Genomic DNA, 19235 nt, shown 5'->3' on the forward strand with positions numbered 1-19235 from the left:
ACTAAAGATGTATGGGTTCTTTTTTATTTATGTAATGAAAAAAAAAAAGTTTGTAAAACTTTTTTTTGTTTGAGACCCATAGAGTCTCCATTTTTCAGGATCTGAGGCTGGGTGAGGGCTTATTTTTTGCGCACCGAGCTGACATTTTTATTGATATCATTATGGGATGGATACGATGTTTTGATCGCTCATTATTGTCTTTTATTGCAATGTTGCAGCGACCAAAAAAACGTAATTTTAGCATTTGATTTTTTTCTCATTACAGCGTTTACCGATTGGATTAATTCTTTTTCTATATTGATAGATCGGGCGATTCTGAACACGGCGATACCAAATATGTGTATTTTTTTTATTGTTTTATTTTGAATGGGGCAAAAGGGGGGTGATTTAAACTTTTATATTTTTTTAATTTTTTTATACTTTTAAAAACTTTTTTTTTACTTTTCACTTGCTTCAATAGCTGCGATCATCTGATTGTCTGTGTTACACATAGCAGGGCTTCAGTTTTGCTATATGGAGCAGAAATGCTCATCTGCTATGAATGCCGGCCACAGGCAACACTCATAGCAGTTCCGCAATGACAACCAACTCTCTCCTGCAGACCCCGGGTTGTCATGCCAACCCATCGGCACCCCGCGATCATGTGACAGGGGCGCCAATGGGCGGAGTTAATGATGCGTTTCCGGCGCAATTATGTTAAATGCCGCTGTCAAAGATTGACAGTGGCATTTAACATGATAACATCTGCAGCTGTTAGGGGCACATGTTTGCTGATGAAAAGGTGCGGGATCATTGCCGAAGCCTGCACCAAAAACAGGGAGGCGACCTATGATGTACCTATATGTCATAGGTCATAAAGGGGTTACAATGAATCTCTACCTTTATAGAACATGAATATTTTGTGCTGGAGAATATAACTTTGTATTTGTAGAGGCTCCAAATCCTGTAAAGAAAATGAACGTATGACTTTTTATCCTACATGGAGACATTTTTGCAGTTTAGTAAAGTCCATAATTGTGCGCTGTAACTTCCACGTACAGTCAGTGAATTGCAGGATGAGGACATGGGGCTAAAGCGAAAGATCCTGTAAGACTCTACCATGATTGGTAATCCTCGTATAATAAGATAATTGCTATTCCTTATCTTCTGACTTGTTCTGTGACATCTGTCCAGGTAAGGACACATTTAGTTGGCACAGATGCACAAAGTTTAGTAATGTCTCTAGATTTAACACCGTTCTTTAGCCTCATGTGACCTCAATAATAGAAATAAAGAACCTGCTGGCAGGAAAATGAAGATATAAACAGTATAGGTTTGCAGGCAAGGCATGAATATGCTGAATGATTATATTAGTACGCCTGTCATATCAATATATTTAAATAATATTAACTCCCGTTGTAAACCTGAGTGCAGAACAGAGGCAGCGTGCCAAGCCAAAGTTACACATGCTGGTCCCAGGGTGCGGGTAATTCTCTGCTTTATCGTTCGGATGAACAAGACTAGAAAATCATCAGCTCACCTGCAGTAATTCCAGATGAAGTATTTAAACTGCAATAAACTATCCAAAGGAGAATGGATGGTGGCTTTTACGTGTTCATTTTGCCCTTCAAGTTGGGTCTTTTAGGGTAAGTTCACATGTGGCAGATTTGTTTTTCCTATTCATTTCCATGGGGATTTTTTTTGGAAAGAAGTTCTGCATAAACAACCCCATAACAGATGATTCATCAAAGACATTTCTGAAATGATTCTGCTACATGTGGGCATCTCCTAACATTGTATCAAGGAACATATTATGCTTAAAGGGGTTATCCAGGACTATTTTTTTTTACTAGAGGTCTAAAAACCAGGGCTGTGGAGTCAGTGTCCATTTTGGTGGAGTCGGAGTTGGAGTCAGTATAAAATGGACCAACTCCTAAAATATTTAATAAATTGGGTTCGGTAGACCAATGCAGAATGTGCTGAATAATTTTTCATAAGAATTTGGTAAAGTTATGAAATGTCCTATAAATGTCTGTTCTGTTCCTGATCTAAGGATCTCGGCTTTTAGTTGAGATGAATCTGTGCTGCACTTTATGTGCACGCTCAGTAGTGAAGCTCCTCCTCAAAAGCTGTGGAGTCAGTGTCGGAAGTCGGAGTCTGGGAAATTGAGGAGTTGGAGTGAGACGTTAAACTTACCGACTCCACAGACCTGCTAAAAACTCACATACAGGTAGTTGGTAACTACATGCCTTTTCTATCCGGCGCCGGCGCAGAGCGGTCACTGACCACCACTGCTGTGCCAGTGATTCAGCGTCTCAATGTCAACAGAGAAGCTCTTCCTCCAGGCTGCTCTGTCGACAGGGTGTGACTTCAGAAGTCATGCTGACTGAAAGCCAGCTCCCTGCAGTTAGGGACATCAGCAGTCACACCCTATCAACAGAGCAGAACATAAGAGAAGCTGCTGCTCTGTTAATGTGACATCAGCAGAAGCAGAACAATCACTGGCTGGAGCGTCTATGAGCAATCTATGTCGGGCACAACCGGCTGGTAGTTAGCAGTTACCTGCCTGTTAGTGTTTAGGCACATTGCAAGAAAAATGAAATAGTATTGGCTAACCCCTTTAATGGATCGGTTGGTCATCTTCAGTGAAATGGCTCCAAATGGTCCTCTCCATTTCTTTAAAGGAAAGGTTAGCACAAAATGACTGTTTAAAAAAAATCACAGGCGCTTAGTGCACCCTTGCTAAGGCCAACAGCTGAGGGTACCTTCCCACTTGTTTTCTGTCTATATCTGCCCTCCTTTGGCTCCTGTAAAGTCAGGGCTGTCATTAAAGGAAAACAAGTAGGTATGAAGGTGGCAGCAGGCATGCTTGATAGCCACTCTGCTTCAGCTGCTCCTCACTGCTATCATACTGTAGACAGGAGCAAAGGCTCAGACCCCATTCAAGTGATAGATCCGCATCCAAAGACGGTAAGCAGTCGTTTTTACTGGAGCCTTAAAGGGGCTTCTGACCTTTTGCAGGTCATTTGTTTCCCTAAAATGCATGTATTTGGGGCTAAAAATTATTTTTCACTATTGGGTTTCATTAAAAAAAATAATTTTTGCATCATTTGACTTTTAAAGGTTCTTTGTTTCCCGACACGTTCATCTTCGAAGTGGTTTGTGTTCATAAATTAGCTGAAAGGAGATCAGAAAGCTAAGAGTTACCAACTCTCCTCTTAGAACATTTGAACGAGCTCACTGACGGATTCTCAATTAACTCATTCTGCAGCCAACGATATACAGTGCAATACAGAGGTTAGAGAAGGCACATGATGCAACATGATGACACCCAATTGCAGAAACTATTTTTAACCCCAAATAAAAAATAAAACAGGAAATAATAAAAATTGTCCCCAATTTTGGCCTCGGCAATGGTAGGAATATTCTCTGATTTATAACATCATTTCAACAACAAAAATCTGGACATATAAGACCCACCCAAGTCACACCTCCAAAAAGACATTGAATGACCCCAAACATCCACTTTTAGGTGGATATTGCATAACACCTGTCCCTTTTGAGCTCCGGTGTGCAGGAAGGTCTTAGCAAACCAACACTGTTGGCAAGTAGGGAGTTGGAATTGAAAAAAACAGCCTCATAAGGAAGTATTGACTGTGGAAGTCTTAGGTCTCCTAGGTTGTGGACACCTCAGGGTGTGCCCATCATTCTCTCTCAATTGTATCCACTTCTGGTTTAAAATCTTACACATTATTTTAATCAGGCAGATTAAGTAATGCAGTATAAGTCATGGAACATTTGGAGAACAGCAGTATGCTCAAGCGTGAAGTTTTATGTTTTTCTCTTCAAAGTGTAATACAATAAGTTTACTATACAAGTCCCATCCAAAAATGCTGCTCCCGAATTCTTTCATCAACTACTTGAAAAGTAGAGTCTTTTTCATAATTCCTATTGAATTATTTTTCAGTAGGGCGAGCAGACCCGTTGAAGTTCTAGTTCTGGAACCTGCCCCAATCTTTATTCCAAAGTTCGGTTCGGATACCAGAATTGTACCCAAACTTTAACCAGAACCCAAACTTCATTTGAAACAATGGCGACCCAAACTTGTGATCTAGAAAATATTGTCTCTCTCTCCTCCCGGACTTCCCCCATTGCAACGGACTTCCGGTGGGAAGTTCGTGTTCAGTGATTAAACTGTCCGGTACAAACCCCGAACTTTTAAGTTCGGGTTTGCTCATCTCTATTCTTCAGCACTATGGATGAGAGAACCCAAGTTAACTCATGTCTATTCAGCACCCTACAGTACTCTCCCTGTGATCATCCAGCATCATGACTCAATGGGTCTTATTTATTAAACCATGTAACCGAAAAACTAAAAAAATGGCACCATATTTGTCCATGTGTTGCTGTTGCTGCTCAGTCCTATTGAAAGGAGTTATCCGGGACTATTTTATGTTTTTCCTATGAAGCTAAGGACTAACAGGCCGGTAGTTGCTAACTATCTGCCTGTTTGTCTCACCACTTATCTCTGCCAGCACAGAGCAGTCTCAGACCGCTCCTGCCGACCATTCTGCAGCTTCCTTCTCTTCCGCTCTCCTCTGTTGACGGGGCGTGACTGCCGATGTCATCCTGATTGACAGTCGGCTCAATCATCACCTCAGAAGAGGAAGAACTGATCTGTTAACATGAAGCAGCAGAATGACGGACAGGATTAACTATGTGCCACTTAGTACTTAGGCCAATAGTATAAAAAATAAAATAGTTCCAGATAACATTCGTAAGAGAAACAGACTGAGCTGGAACATCAGACACTAAGCGTGGAAAGAAATGGCTCTGGTTTTGAAAGAAAATGGCCACGTTTTTCTAACCCCTATATTTTAATTAGTAAATGTCTAATGGCTGTGCTACTATTTTATTTTGTTCTGATTGATTTTTTCCAGATTGTTCACATTAGATGGATGACATTTGTACATGGCAACTTTCATATAGTAAAATAAAGAAAATTGGGTGCTCACTGATTGGGTGGTGCTCAGGAGTAAATGTAAAGCACAAAAAATCGGTAATAACTCCAGCACTCAAGAGTCTGTGAAAATGCAAAGTTCATTTAGCCATACCTAAGTGGAAGCAGATACATAAACAATGTTTCGGCCTGCAGTAACTGCACAAGTTGCATGACGGGACCCCACAGCTACCAGATACCTTGAAAAAGGCCAGTTCAGGTCAAAACGTTGTTTATGTATCTGCTTCCACTTGGATCTGGCTAAATAAATTTTTGCTCTTGAGTGCCGGAGTTATTACCGATTTTTTTTTAACTTTCATATAGTGCCACGGATTCATTTTTGGGTCTGGGCTACATTTTTTAGCAGGCTTCTTAGCAGTATTTTGCATCATCCATGATGAGTTCCAAAATAGTATCCAGGGACACACGTAATTGATAAGCAGAATCGTAATACCCCGTTGACAATTTATTCATACATTTTCAGAGGAAATGATGGAGGGACCTTTATATACTGTGTATACAGTCATGTGAAAAATAAAGTGTACCCTATTTGAATTTTAATGGTTTTATGTGTCAGGACATAATTGGAAAAAAAATTCCCTAGAAGGTTTTAGAATCAGAGAAATTCAACCTTAGATAAATAACAGAACATGAAAAATGTCACCATATCATTATTTATATACCAAAAACTAGGCCAAAACTGCTGAAGCGGTGATAGAGGCCTTCGATTTGGGCAGTTGCATATGGCAGGGCTGTCCCCTATCTCCCCTGCTTTTCACAATGTCCCTTGAACCACTGGCGGAGTGCATTAAAAGGCATTGTGGGATATTGGAGAAGCGATAGGGAGGAGAATTCTGCTCTCTACAAATGACATTATGCTGTTTCTTCAGGACACCGATTCATCACCTTTTAGGCTGCGTTCACAAATGTGGTATTGCTTATAGAATCATTTGAGAAGTACTCTAGTCTCTCTAGCAACTGGGACAAATAAGAACTATTGGTGATTCATGGAAAAGTCGAGGAGTTAGAAAGATTCAGGATTCTACAGGAATGTTAATCCTAAATCAAATGTTTGAGGATTCAAGTCTCAAAATCCATAGCTGTCTACTCACGTTTGAATATAGAATCCATCCTTAAAAGATTTAAACAAAAGTTAATGGTATAGAGGAGGCTTTCATTGTTGGTGGTGAGAATAAATCTGATAAAAATGACTTGAAGGGCTACAAGACCATCTCCAAATAATTTAGAGTCCATCATGCTATAGAGAATGAATATTTATTATTTACATGTGGAAAACATTCAAGACAGCGGAAAATCTTCCTAGAAGTGGACTTATCAGCATATTTGCTCCAAAATTAGGCCATGCAAAGCTCAGAGAAATTGCAAAAAAAAACAACAAAGAGCTAAAGCTCCAACTCTAAAGGCCTTTGTTAGCATATTAAATGTTCAAGAACATGACACTATAATTAGTAAACGACTGAACATATATGGCTTGTTTGGAGGGGTTGGCAGGGTTTTTTTTTTAAAGAACATGTCAGCATTGATAAAGTTTTCAAAGTTACATCTAAACAAACCACAAGACATCTGGAATAATATAATTTGGACAGATGAGCCATGTTTGGTGAAAGCTAAGAGTAACAAACACTTCATACCAGCTGTCAAGCATGGTGGTTGAGAGATGATGATTTGGGCTTCTTCTGCAGCCACAGGACTTGGACACTTAGCAGTCATTAAGTCAACCGTAAATTCCCCAGTATACCAAAGTATGATTGAGTTAAATGTGAGGTTATTTATTCAAAAGCTAAAGCTCGGTCGAAATTAGGTCATTTAACAAGACAATGATCCCAAGCACAGCAGCAAATCTACATCAGAATGGCTGAAAAATAAAAGAATCAAAGCGCTGCAATGACCCAGTCCAAACCCAAGACCCAAGTTCAGACCTCAACCCAATAAGAAAGTGTTGCATAAATGAATGCTCACAAACTTCAATGAAGATAAGCAAAATTTCTGCCGAAGAGTGAACCAAAATGATGTGAAAGACTGATAAAGTCATACAGGAAAAAATTACAATAAGTTATTGCTTCCATTGGTAGCTCCACAAGCATTCATGTGATGTTCTTAATTTTTCATCTAATTTTTGGCCTAGTTTTTACTAAATGACACGATATAACGTATCACGTGTTATTGTTTATCTGACATTGTATTTTACCTAATTTTAAGACCTTTTAGGGACCAAATGGTTTTTATTATGTCCTTATATATAAATCCACAGAATGTAAAACAGATATACTTAGTTTTTCTCGTGACTTACAGTTTTGAGACAGTATATATTAAAAAAAATGTATATTTTCTTTGTGGTAATGTGGGCACAAAACCACAGCAGCAGTTTCAGAGATTTGCTTCTAAGTAGACACCAGGACATATGAATGAAAAACTCATTGGCCCCGATTCATCAAGTGTTTGAGTCAGAGGTGCCGAATTCAGTAAACTTAATGAATCAGGCGCAACTTGAGAGTGGTGCGCGGCTCCATGCGCCTCGCCACAAATCGGTCAGGGACTGGAGTAAAATTTGTGGCGTTAGGTGCCCCACAGCTCATCAAGAATTAGAGAAGCGAGCGTCGTCCCGCCCATCCCACCCTAGCTCTGCCCATTTTGGTGGAACTGGTAGAATGTTTCGTGTAAACCTCACATTGCGTAAAAAAATGTGGCATTTCCGACAGTTTTATGCCAAAAAGGCGTAAATACCTTGACGAATCTGGGCCATTGACTTATATTGTAGAGTGTTGTGGACATGCTCAGATATAGCTGTGTAGGACGATGGCTGAAGTGGAGGCAGATTTGTTACAGGCGGTGGGCTCATCACCTAATGTCAGTGGTGGATGCAGCGTTGTCTGTGTTCTGTTTCATTATAACACTGCCATCTAATGAGAGTAGGGCACTTTACCATATTGTGAGGGCTCAAAAATGAGTTTAAATATGGCCATGCTTCAGGATATTTGAACGTTTATAGTGATGTGGCAAAAATAATAAAATCTAAAAAAATATAAAAACATAATGTATGCAACAGATCATCTAAAGATACATTTACCAAGCTGCATAAACCATGAAAACCTTAATTTACAAATCTTATGTTTCCTAGCCCTGACCTTACATCTTTCAGCAGTCTCTTAAAAAAAAAATAATTATAGAAAAAATAAAATAATAATAATAAAAAATAATAATAATAAAAAGACTAGACTCAAATGTTATACAAGCAGAGGAGATAGTAAAAAAAAATGATGACTAGTTCCAATAGCAACCGGGTCACTGACCCAATTAGGATTATAAGACATGATACAGCTTGGGCATGAAAATTAGGATGAACTATAGTACAATAGACTGCTTAATTGTTTTATAATGACACCTACAAAATCCAGAACAGGAAAAATAATAAAATATTAAAATAATATTTATTGAAAACAAAGTGGACAAGACACCATTAAAACCATATACAACAAAAGACAGACAAGATAAAATAAATGAAGGTGCTGCCTCAGTGTCTATACATATAATACGTGAAAGAAATGTCTATATTCAATATGACTATTTACCATAGAGGTTTAAAATTTTTTAAAAAAACATGTAAAAGTAGATGAGACGCTCCCTTTAAGAGTTTATCGCAAATCACAAATCTAAGGACAATTTTGTAACATCTGCGCCGATTTGTGGCTCCTTTGTTTCCTCTTTTGCCACTGGGCAATGGCGAACCTTTATAGCTGGTGACGTAAGATATTGACAGTCCAGTTTTTTTCCTGGGACTTTTGATGCTGCTTAATCAGGGAGCTATGGGGTTAATTTTGGTCTGGTTTTAATCACTCCTTGAGAGTCCTGGATGAGGCTGTCAGCTATTTAAACCCTTGAAGTTCTGACTTTCAGTGCCAGTCAATAGTTCTGCTTCCCTGCTCTATAACTCTATTCTGTGCATCTGTTGTGTCATCCTGATTTATCCCATTCCCTACCTTGGCTTGTATTTTGACCGCCCGCTTGCTTTCTGATTTTGTCTCTGCTATGACCTGTAGGTATCGACCCTGCATGATGACCCTTCTTGCCGCCAACTTGCTCCACCAGGCAACAGCTCACTCTGTGGCCACAGTCTAGGGGTTCTTATGTAAGCCCAGATCCCTGTACAGGGGTTAAAGGGTGGGAATCAGGGCAATCTGGTAAATAGAGTGACTTACGCTAATCCCCTCCGTGGAAGCTCTATTAACAGCTACCAGTCTTGCAAGAACAGTGCTATTGTGACAAATTCTACTTACAATCATGTGTGGCTTTTTTATATCAGACCTATTCCCATATGTAAAAATGTGAACCCATGCCTTAAACCAGGGTTCCTAAACCTTCTAAATCCAAATACCTCCCACTGCCATTTAACTATCATAACATATCCCCAAGACTATGATCATGATTGTGCTACGCTTTAAAAGCACAATATAAAGACAAGATAGGTACCTATCGGAGACTGTGAACATACCTCCTTGGAGTACACATTTTCTAAGTTGAAAACCTTAGCCTTAAGTAATAGGTGTCCATTGTCAATTTTTGGCCAACTGGTTGCCCATCTACTATTGGCAATACTATTTATAGGGGCATTCTACTGTGGCTAAAAGAAGGATCTCTTAATCATAGTATCCCCCTCTATTAAATATATATACTCTAACAAGAGGATTAATTCATTTAAGCTTACTTATCAGACTGACTTCCCTGGTTATTATCAGTCTTTGGATGAAGAATATTCTTTCTAGTCTTTCTTGTGTTTCGAAAGTTGCTGAATTTTGTTCTCATCTGGACCCCAGTTTTACCATATTGATTTAATAAGCAAATATTGATGCATATATGCAAGGACTCCGATGGTAATTTTTTTGAAAGTATCAAATATCTGTTTTTGAAATTTTGAGTATTTCTATCCAAAGAAACTGATAACAATTATTCTATATTTTTAAGGATCAGCGGCACATGGTTGATTGTCGTCGCTTATACAGTGATCCTGGCTTATACAGTGTCGTAGCTTATACAGTGCACAGACAGACTCTAGATGACTAACATCGGACTTACTTCAACTTTATCTCAAGTGGCAAAAGCATGAATTTATTTTTACTTTTATTCCAAGTCTTTGTGTTTTTTTTTTTTTGTTTTTTTTTTAGTAACGGGTGCTTTAAACTTAAGAGCAAGGAGGGGCGTACTATTGGAATCTAAACAGTTTTTTTTTTTTTTCGGGGCATTACTTCCAGCAAGAATTCTGCAGTACTGTATTTGCCATCGCTGCCGGCTATTGCTGTGCATCTACTTTCTAAGGAATTTTAAGTCTGACTGCACCGAACAAGATTTAAAAGGTTCCGTTATACAATACTTTAACAAGTCTGAAAAGGACAAGCTATTGGCAGCTCCTACTGCTCACCCCTTCCGTGACAGGAGGGAATAATTGTCAGATTTAACTCTTCTAAGCCCGGGATAAAAAATTTTGGCTGTCTACCCTCGTCGCAGGTTTCTCTTCTTTCCGAAAGCTGTGGAAAACTAGAAAAGTCGTTTTATACAATGCAGCAATGCCTGGTACGGGATCTTTCAAGGCTAAGGCTAGAAAGAGGTTAATGCAGTCCAGGGGCTTGACAGGACACGGTCTGATTTTTTTCTTTAAAGGATTTGAAGGCAATTTTTGAAACGCTTGAAAATCTAACAAGCAGTAACATCTTGTAGGAGATTTTTTTTTCTCCGTCTCTCTTCATCGCTGTTAAGTAGCTTGAAGAGTTTCTGCGAGAATGAATCAGATTCACTCTGGACAACTTTGCATTCCTAGTCATCATCCTATTAGGCAGCCACGATTCCATCTCTAGCTGATGGGCAGAGAAAGTGGGCAGCATGCCAGGTAGACGTTTCCATGACTCCCAACCCCCAAAGGTGATGCGTTTTTTTTTTCCAGCTAATTTAATGAAGAGTGGGCTGAGCTCAGGGTGTACAGTACGCCAAACAATAGCTGCCTTCGCAATATCAACAGAATGGTTTATGGGAATGCACTCCCGACTTGGCAGAGGATCACGTGACCGTACGGCTCAGATTTTGTGTGGATGCCAAGGGGTCTTGGATAGCAACATCCATGCTGACTTTCCCCCCTCTTCTTCTTTCAAGGCTCAGAAAATGGCGGATTTTAAAAACTTGACTTTAGTCAGACTCAGCAAGCGATTCAGCTTTGAAGCACAACTTCGTCTTTATTCCGGCTTTTTTTTTCTTTTGGCAGGCCACCAGGAGGCTGTCCCTTTCACGCCTGATACATTTTTTTTTTACTGCTTATCTTCCTACAGATAAAGACAAAATGTAAATATTATTTTCGCCAAATACGTTTTGAATACGCATTTGTAACGGGCATGCAACAATCCGATAGAATATTGCGACGGCTGGCAAAGTAAAAAGTTCTGGTTCGGATAATTAACAGGCAAATGGGGTGACAGCATACAACATGAGCTCATTGCTCTACACTGAAGGATACTGGCAACCTGCCTCTCTGACCCCCCCCTGCTCCGGCAGATCATTTTCCTTATTTTATAAAATGCAAGCTGCCTACATACATATCATGGGATCTCCCACCTCTATCGTGGTGCAGATTGTCGCGGCAAGGATTGGTGATGATTTTGTGCAGTGCTTTGTGCCGGGAATCCTGAGAAGTAAATTGGAAAAAAAAAAAGTCAGGATGCATCATAGACTTTCTGGAAAGACAGCTTCAAGTAATGGAAATATTTATATATTTTTTAAATATGATTTTAAATTTTTTAGATACTTTTTTTTTTACGTCCACGCATTTGATTTTGGTGGAATAGGCCACACAGCCGTGAACTGCACCCCTTTATATATCCAAAGGTATATTCTACTTTTTACTTTTCTAGAAATTTGTACTTGACAGTCCTCGCACGTAAATGCCATTCTTTGTGTTTATTATACATGTTTTTAGTGTTTTTTTTTAATATGACGGACTTGTATTATAGATTAAGACACAGAGCTGAGCAATATGTAGATAACCTGATTTTTTTTCTTTCTATGTCATCGCTACTTAACGGCAGCATTTTAGCATCAAACACTCTACTCGGACATTTGTTTGCCTTTTTAATTAAGTTCATTCGTAACTATATACGAAGTAGACACTAATGTTAAAGTATGTAATCATGCTTTGTTTGGCTGGAATGATAGCATTTTTTCAGTTTTACTGTGCACTTAGGAATACTAGATATTACTTTTTTTCCCCTTACTATTATACTCCTTTTTTCTTTTCTTTTGAAAGTTAAGTGCCTTATCGTAATTGAGATTGTCCGAAAGAAAAGTATCTTTCCAGTCCTTTAATGGAAAAGTAAATGTTTGAGACATGAAAAATGTTGACATGAATGGAAAAATAATGAATATTGATCTGAATAGTTAAAAAATCTGGTTGATTTTAAATATATATATATATATATATATATATATATATATATATTTCCATAACTGTCAAAAAGGACAACATCAATAGATCAATAGAAAGATGATGAATATTCACCTGAATAGTTAAAAAACCTGGTTGATTTTATGTATATATATATTTCCATAACTGTCAAAAATGACGACATCAATAGAAAGATGATGAATATTGACCTGAATAGTTAAAAAATCTGGTTGATTTTATTTGTACATATTTAAGCATATATTTCCATAAATGTAAAAATTTTGGCCAAAATATCAATTTACTAAATAAGTAAAGTAGTCCTCAGCATATCCAAAGATAGATATATATATGGATATAAATATATATATACATATAGATATATATCTGTATATAGATATCTATCTACTGTATATATATATATATACATATATTTATAAATATATAGATATATAAAGATATATATATATATACATTGAAATGTTGGGGACTACTTTACTTTTTTAGTAAATTTACATTCACTGGCTAGAATTTTGACATTTATATATTTATAATATTTTTCAAATTTGACATTTGCAATTGTAGTATTTTAGCGCCTCATAATATTTTCTGCTTAAAATGTCTGTAATAAACCCATATTTATTCTGTGTTGTTCCCTTGTAACTGGGCAAATATAATGAGAAAATTAAGGGCAGGGTTAAGTATAAAATATGTTCATATATATATATATATATATATATATATATATGTATATATATATATATATATATATATATATATATATATATATACCGTATATATGTGTTGGCTATGCCAGATCGTCATATTTAAAAATATAGCGATTTTTTTTAATTTTATTTTTTCTATCATTTTTACTAATTCTGATGTCATAATTTCAGACAACCCAAGAGGTTCAAACTTGTTACTGAACTTTCTAAAGTTTCCAAGAAATCAGCAAAGGTAAAGGGAGACTGTGATATCGCTCTTTAATGCAAATGGTTAACATGTTCTTATATTTTGCTGCAAGTGATTCTTATTTCTAAATTAGCCACATCAATCTTAGAAGGAGCTAAAAAGGAAAAAAAAAAACTAACAATTTATAAACTTTCTGCTGCCAAAATCCTTCACGTTGGTTGACAAGTGTATAAATATGTATGTGTGTTTGTTTTTACTCTTCAAGAGTTTAAATCTTGGAATAAAAAGTTATTTTCCGTCGTTGCGCATTGGATTCTGTCAGTTTCTAGCATCTGTTTATTAAAAAAGATTTTCTGTTTTATTCCAATGTATTAAAATTTGTAACACTAGAAAATGACCTGATGTGTTTTAGTACCGATCGATACTGGTTGTCGACAGAATTTAACGCATGAATGAGTTCTATGGAAATTTAAAAAAGTGTAAAAAAAAAAAGGAGGAAAATAAAAAAAAAATCAGTCCAGGCTGGTATCCCATAATGCACTGTTGAGGCTATGTCATATTATGTCATATCATTGTGCCTAATAGATTTCACCCTATACATTATCACTATAATTAGGTAATGGGGCAAACCTAATTTACTCATAACTTGTCCTAAAAAAAATGTTATTGCTTGGAAAAGAAAGATTGAAAGATAAAATATGATGCTTTTTTTTTGGCGGAAAAACAATTGTGAGTATTTTTATGCTAATTAAAAGCTATGTTAAAAAAAAATGTCATCTCAAAAAGTAAACTATTAATTCTTGCCAAGATTTTACTATTTGGCTCTAGAAAAAAAAGAATAATAAAAGAAATGTATAAAAGGATATGTAAAAGCTTTAATGCCTAAGAACATGAACCCGTAGATCCGATCTTGTGGTGAATTGTTCTGCTCAAGCTCGATTCTGTGGGTCTGTGTGATTGAGGTTCTGAATCCACATATTACTCAACCTGTTGAAATTATAAGTAATCAATTTGAATTTTACAATTTGAATGTAATTTTTAATAACTCTGTTTTTCTTTTAAGTTTTAAATTATGGCCAAAAATTCTATCTATCTATCTATCTATCTATCTATCTATCTATCTATCTATCTATCTATCTATCTATCTATCTATCTATCTATCTATCCTTCCAATATCTTTCTATCTATCCATCCAATATCTATCTATCCATCCAATATCTATCTATCTATCTATCTTTCTATCTATTCTATCTATCTATCTTATCTATAAGTTTAGATTTTTTAAGATAAATAAAATATATAGAATTAAGTAGATGTAAACACAAACATATTTATTACAGAACATGTATAATTTATTCAATTGTTCAATTTTATGTTTTAACCTCTCAGTTTTTTGTTTTTTCTTTCCTTCTCCTTTTAGCTTACTTAGTTTATTGCAACATTTTTACTTATTAATATAAGTTACTAATACGCTTGAGTAATTTAACAATATTATTGAGGTAGTACAGCACTTATTTTCCTCTGGCATGTTCCAGTGTTAAAAATGTTTCATTTCTAAGTATTCTTGAATTTGTAGATTTCTACTGTTTCTTTTTCCACATTTAATTCTCGATCAGTTAATAAAAAGCATGCTGTGCTTATAGCATGTACTTGTCGTTTTTTATAGCCGTTTAGTGTTCATAAAAAATAAAAACGAGGGGGTGATGGGGGAAAAATTGATGAGACCTGGAAGTGTACAAATCATGGAAGAAATGAAGATTTGGACTACGTTGGAAGCTGTGTGCATCCAGGTTGAGGTAGTAGGTTGTATGGTTTAGAATGACACCCTGGGAGTTAACTGTACAACCTTCTAGCTTTCCTTGGAGCACACTTGAACCATCGAGGAACCGTCATCTCCTGAGACAAAACATCTGTCTTCAGTTGTGTTCTAAAACTTGTATGATGCAAAACTGGAAGCTCCAAATGTCTTTAAATCATAACGTTTCGCAAATGAAAAAAAGTAAGAATATTCTACTCAACAATGTCAGATAATATAATGCAACCTGAAAAAAAAAATTAGAGAAAGAGAAATCCATAATTTTCAGTTCAATTGTCCTAAAAAAAATAATTTTTAAATTTTAGGCAAAATTAGTATTGTTCTACATAGGGAAGGAGGGCGGAGATATAAGGGGATGGACCTTTCCTGTCCATCTAAATAATCTTTGTAATTGGGGCACAAATCTTAGTATAATATCAGAGCTGCCATTACAAATATTGGAGGATGTTATTATATGAAGGACATGGTAACATATTTAAAGAATGTTAAGCAATTTCCATATTTTAATACTCATATTCTTTTCCGTCTTCGTAATTCCAAGGTTTAGGCGTAGACTGTTATCTATCCACGGTTAGCACAGAAGTAGAAATTGCGTCAGTCCAGTAAATTTAGAAGTCTTGGACATGAATCCAAATATGTTTATTTTGTTACTTGCTTTAACCACTTTGTTTGTACCCATCCCTCTCGCACAACGGAGGCGGCCATTTTGCACACGAACAATATTCATGAGCACGCAATGCTATGAATAAATTGGGTATGGATAAAAAAAAATGAAATACAAGCCGAAATAATTAGTGAATCCATAATGAGTCTCAGTCAAAGTTGAAGCTTGTGGCCTATGATCAAAAAAAGTATAAAATACCCTTGTAATGCTTCTACTTTGATTTCAATCATATCAAAATCCAAATGTTGCTTTTTGGTCTAGGTGTTGTGTTTTGGTGAATTTTCCATATGGCACAACTCAGCGTTTTCCCTGGGTTTTCTATAGACCTGTAGGTAAACCTAAACTAGTCTAATCAGGACTCACCTCTACATGGAATAAGATGGATCAGTGTACTAATATTTTTAGATTTTTATAGTGTTTTAGTGAATATTAATTTTAATATTGTATCAAGTCCAGGATCCAAACTGAGTTCGTATCGATCGTATTTTAACTTTTCTTTTTCTTAAATATTAACCCTATGTTTGGGCAAGCCATTTGACTTGATGTGGTACGTACTAAAATTTCTTCCATCGTAAATATAAAAAAAGTTTGTGTTTGTTTTTGTGATTTCTTAGAATAATGGATGCTATGTGTTATTTATATAGCCCTGTAATTATTCTGATTAGCTCTAACGACAAAGTAGAAAACCATTCATTTACAGTGGTATTTTGCATCAATGCAATTAGCATTCATGCCACTGATTGCTTGTATGTTCTTACCCCCTTTCACCTTAATTAAACATTTTCCTCATTATTGATGTACTCTCAAATTAAATGGCTGTAATAAGGCAGGCTACCATTTTTAGGTAATTTCCTGATATGCAGGCGTATGTGTCTTCGATTTATACCAGGTTTTGTCTAACGATGTATATCAACAGATTGCATGTAAAATATGGTAAGGTTTTAGCTGATGTATCAACCTGAAAATCCCACAAAAAAATTACATTTCAAATAGAAAATAGTTTTTTCCTGTGTCATTTACACTAAGCATTAACTCTTTAGTATCAATTATCAAGTTTGAAGTGTGGATTTTTGTAGGACTTCGTTTTAATACATGTTTTGCTCTTGTACATTTAAATGTCTTCTATCATTCATCTGGACATGGTACCTGTTAAATATTTGGCTAAAAATGAAAAGGGAAAAGTTAAATTATTAAAAATAAAAAACATTTGTACGCCTGTATGTCTAGTGATTATATTCATATTAGAATAAAAATCAACATCAAACCCAATGGTATAAAAAGCAATAAAGACATTGTAATATTACTGGAAAATATTGATGAATGATCTGCAGTTTATGAGAATATTAGAACTCAGGAAAGATTGTTTAACTGTATAACATTGTGTGGGTCAGACGATATTATTTATCTCTTTCCATATATTGATGTCCATGTTCGAAACTTGATGAAAGAGTTAATGGTTATAACAGTAGTCCAGGCTGAAATTGCTAAGTTGGGATCTAGTTTTTGGCCATTGTTACCGGCTTATTTGCTCCATATTTACTCGCTCCGCTGAATTTTTGTAAAAAGAATAGTTAGAAGACCAATTTTGGTTAAAGTGTTAGTTGCTATATAAGCATTCCTGGTGTTGAAGCTAAAGTTTTCTTATATGGCTATATTATAGATCCGTGGGTTCATTATGGAAATTATAGACTCAATTTTTTTATGGATGAATATAAAATTTGATGGTGAAAAAATTGTGCCATGTCCCATCAAATACTAAAGGTAATGTCCTATAAGGCATACATGAAGAAAGCGAGGTGGCACACTGATGTAATAAAATCTTCTTTTATTCCATTTCCATTAAAAATGCAGGGAAGCGGCACCTTATGCGGACAACGGCCGCTTCACGTGTCTATCACGCTTCCACGAGACCTGTGCCACCTCGCTTTCTTCATGTATGAATTGTGACTTACTTTGTTTCTGGAGGGAGTTGAACCCGATGGTAAGATTGATTGCTCCAGCTGATGAGGTCGAGCTTCTGGAGTCTCTGCACAAGGACTGAGTTGCTGCAGTGCTGGTTGCCTGTGCATTTGTATTTGGACATGTCCTATAAGGGCTTTCCTCCTATAAGTGTAGACAGTGTTTTAGGTGCTGTACTATGTGGAGCACAAGAAGTGCCAACAGGCCCATATTATGGTCTCGTATAGATTCCGTGCGCTGGACCATAAGGCCTGTGCACACATTGCATATTTGTCATGGTTTTGTCACGTCTTTTTTCTGCGGAGATTTGTCACAAAACCTGAAGGATTTCCTAGTATCAGTAAAGTGAATGAGATTCCTGAAGTCTCATGCACACAGTGCTTATTTTGACTCCCAGATTTGGTGCAGTTTTAAGTCTGCAGCATGTTAATTCTTTTAGCATTTTGCCGCAGATTTCACACATACTAATAAGTGGGGAAAAATCTTCAACAAAAATGAATAAAAAATTCACCTATTTTACGCTACATTTTTCCTGTCAAGAGATGCAGAAATGGTGCAGACATTTCTGTACCAAATACTTAACGTGTGCACATACTCTAAGGATACAAGTATACAGGAGTTATTTTTTTGTGTGTTACTTGTACATTCTTATCGTGAAGTTCAACGCCGTGGTCTGTATCTAACACTGTTTGGATCCATTTAAGCATGACAAACGCATTTAAGAATTCAGAAAGTATAAAACCCTCAGTATATTGTAGTATATAATTTTTTCAGGAAATTATTTTTATTTTATGGGCTACGAGATTACATCAGTACAAAAGCTGGAGCCTCCACTGATGCTGTGCCAGAAGCGTAGATTCGAAGGGACAATCTCAAACACTACTGATTTCAATAGTGGAGTGATAGAAGAAAGAAACAGGGTCAATGCATCATGGCATGGAAATCAAATGTTTTATACTTGGTTAGTTCAAATTATTGAAAATTAAAAAGTTAGGACAAATCGTAGTCAGTAGCTACTGGGTGCTTACGGGTGACTGTTTCTTCTTGGTATAGGACATTTCCTTCATAATTGTTGAAAATTTGGAAATGTAAAAGCCCCAAAAGAGAGTGGGTATCATTTTTTTACCTCTTTCAGTTGAGACCTCAATACACATTACATGAAAGTCATGAACCCACTAATTTCAGTGGAACCAGTCAACCATTTTGTGATGTGTATGGAGAGTCTCCCAACTCTCTTTCGATAGATAATGTAGGGTGACAAAAGGATCGGGAAGTTGGAATTTCAATTTCTGACCCTTTCATTCTCCAGGAGCTAACCAGAGTTGTCTGGCAGCAGGTTTCCCCTTTCTCCTGAGTGTTCATGTATATGGTGAAGTCAGGAAAGATAGCCATCTCTCCAACAAACATTTTCCGAAAGCTATCTTATGTGTATGGCTACCTTTGCATAGACCTTAAGGTTCTCTTA

General features: G+C 36.5%; 1 long non-coding RNA gene across 1 annotated transcript; it reads right to left on the reverse strand.

Annotated features, from left to right (window-relative positions):
- Nucleotides 1-8456: 8456 nt before the first annotated feature.
- On the reverse strand, nucleotides 8457-17882 carry LOC141236533 (uncharacterized). Its single transcript, XR_012302189.1, has 3 exons — nucleotides 17764-17882; nucleotides 11594-11663; nucleotides 8457-11304 (listed from the first exon to the last, which is right to left on the reverse strand). It is a non-coding gene; the product is annotated as an uncharacterized lncRNA (long non-coding RNA).
- Nucleotides 17883-19235: the final 1353 nt, after the last annotated feature.

The sequence above is a fragment of the Phyllobates terribilis genome, unplaced genomic scaffold (genome assembly GCF_046119375.1).
Source record: "Phyllobates terribilis strain yellow unplaced genomic scaffold, ASM4611937v1 Scaffold_2__4_contigs__length_985480577, whole genome shotgun sequence".
In the NCBI taxonomy this organism is placed as follows: Eukaryota; Metazoa; Chordata; class Amphibia; order Anura; family Dendrobatidae; genus Phyllobates; species Phyllobates terribilis.